This window comes from Setaria italica, chromosome IV (assembly GCF_000263155.2).
Source record: "Setaria italica strain Yugu1 chromosome IV, Setaria_italica_v2.0, whole genome shotgun sequence".
Lineage (NCBI taxonomy): Eukaryota > Viridiplantae > Streptophyta > Magnoliopsida > Poales > Poaceae > Setaria > Setaria italica.
In genome coordinates, this window is record NC_028453.1 from 15,609,000 (window position 1) to 15,611,329 (window position 2,330).

The window sequence follows — 2,330 nt, forward strand, 5'->3', positions numbered from 1 at the left end:
CACCACTGTTATAAAGGGACGGGAGAAGTTACCCCTCCCATTTACTTTGTCATTTGCCATCTGCTATCTGCCCTTGCTAAAAAACCTACCCTCGAGCTCCACTACAATCCAATCTTAGATCGCCAGCGCCGCCTCCCCCGCCGAGCCCCTGAACTTATGCGAGTAAAGAGACATGTGAGCATCAGGATGGGGAAAAAAGTTGCTGGTTCCAAGGACGTTGAGGGTTCCAAGAAGGGATCTAGGAAGGGGAAGGAACCCCAACTGCCACCACCAAAGTACAGAAAGACCAACCAGACTGCGCCGCCGAACTAGGCCATGGTCTGGAAGAGGTCGAGCATGAAGGAGGAGGAGATCCAAGAGCTCGTGACAGCGAAGCTATTGAAGGACAAGGCCACTGTAGGCTGGAGGTGCACCCACGGGAATCCATGGCCATTGGAGACACACCCAAATGAGATGTTAACATTCGGGCTTTTTGTTGAGTGGGGTTTTGCTCTGCCCACTTCTGATTTCTTATGGGGTCTCTTGGAATACTACCATCTGCAATTGGTTCATCTCAACCCCAATAGCATCCTCCATATTGCCATATTTGTACATTTGTGCAAAGCTTTTCTAGGGATTTAGCCCCACTTCAACTTGTTCCGGAAAATATTCCGCGTGAAGCCGCAGCCCAGGAAGGAGCACACCGAGGTAGTCGCTGGTGTAGCGATCCAGATCCAGGAGAAAAGCAGTAGTCTGTACCTAGATTACAAGACCATCAAATCGCACCCCGGGTGGAAAAAAAGTGGTTTTATGTTGAAGACCATGTGCCAAAGTTGCCTAAGGTCACTGGTCACCACCTGGTGTGGAATAGTAGGTGGATCGACGAACCGACAACCGGTGAAAGTGTGCAAGTACCTGAGCTTCTAGCCAGGATCGCCAATCTGAAGGCGAAGGGACTAACAGGCATTGGGGTAGCCTTCAGTTTCTTGAAGAGATGAGTACAGCCCCTGCAACTCCACCACATGTGGGGTTACGAGTACTCAGGTCTTAATGACTCATCCTGGATGTCGCCTGAAGAGATCGCCACTGATGAAGTGATGGAGAGACTAGGGTGTATGTTCAAGAATGCTAAGGATATCCCCAAGGTAGTCGGGGCCTTCAATGCTTCTGACCCGCCAAGAGAAGTAAGTACCCATGGCCGTAGCTCCCGAATACCTATTCGTTGTTGATCTTCTTTGCCGACTTATTTCCCTTTATGCAGGAAGACGTACTTCTGTTCTTTTCACCCCCTCCTCCACCCAGTGCTGATGATAGCAAAAACGTGCGGCGTACTTTTGGACTGGGTTGCTCTGTAATTGGGGCCACCCAGGAGGAAGAGGAGGAGGAGGACGAAGAGACCAAGTCCCTCAGCAGCTCGGACACTGATGCTGCTGAAGATTTTGTTGTGCACCATCGTACTTCAGAGTAGGCCGGAGCATCCTCTGGCACGTCGAAGCATCCTACTGAAGATGAGCTTGGTGCCAGTTTAGCCCCGCCGTCAAGGAGGAGACGGACGGCGGTTGTCAAAAGGCATGTTTCGTGTAGTCTTCACATCATCAAGGATGCTCCTCCACCGGTAATAACCTTTGAGGAAGGGCAAGACCCTAAGGTGCGGGTACGATTAAGCTTGTATAGTAATACCACGTACATTGATCATGACTTCTTTTTCCTGCAGGTGGCCGATGATGTAGTCGAGACAACGGAGACGGCAGCCGATACCATTCCAACTGAAGTTATAGGTGTTGGGGAGGATATTAATGCTGGTGATGATCGCGAGCAACCCGCTGCTGAAGTGAACCCTGCGAGTACTGAGGTACCCGTAGGGATGAAGTTAGGAGCAACAAAAAGTTACAATAAGTACTCGAAAGGACAGGAAAGATTAGTTTGACGATCTCCTCAACTTCAGCCTGAGTTTGCCAAACAATCGCGGTGGCTTGACGGATGGAGATGGCGCTTTCAGCGGAGCTTGCACATCCACAAGAGGATCTTGGCCAGCCTTGAGCTTCACCTCTACTACTTGAGTTGTCTCTACGACATTGAGTTTTATCACCTGTGGATCATCCTGAACTACATCTTGAGGCTCTAGATCATCCTCAATCTCAATCAGCTCCTCGGTGATTGGTGCCTTGCTTTGAGCAGCCACAGCAGCCGCCTTCTCTGCTTCAGTCACCTCTTCGAGTACTTGCAAACACTAGTGTCATCCTCAGTAGATACGGTGGTGATACTGGAAACACCTTTCAGGAGTACACGATACTTACGAGCTTGTTCTTCCTCATAAGTAATTACCGTTGGAGGCACATCTTCCACGAGTA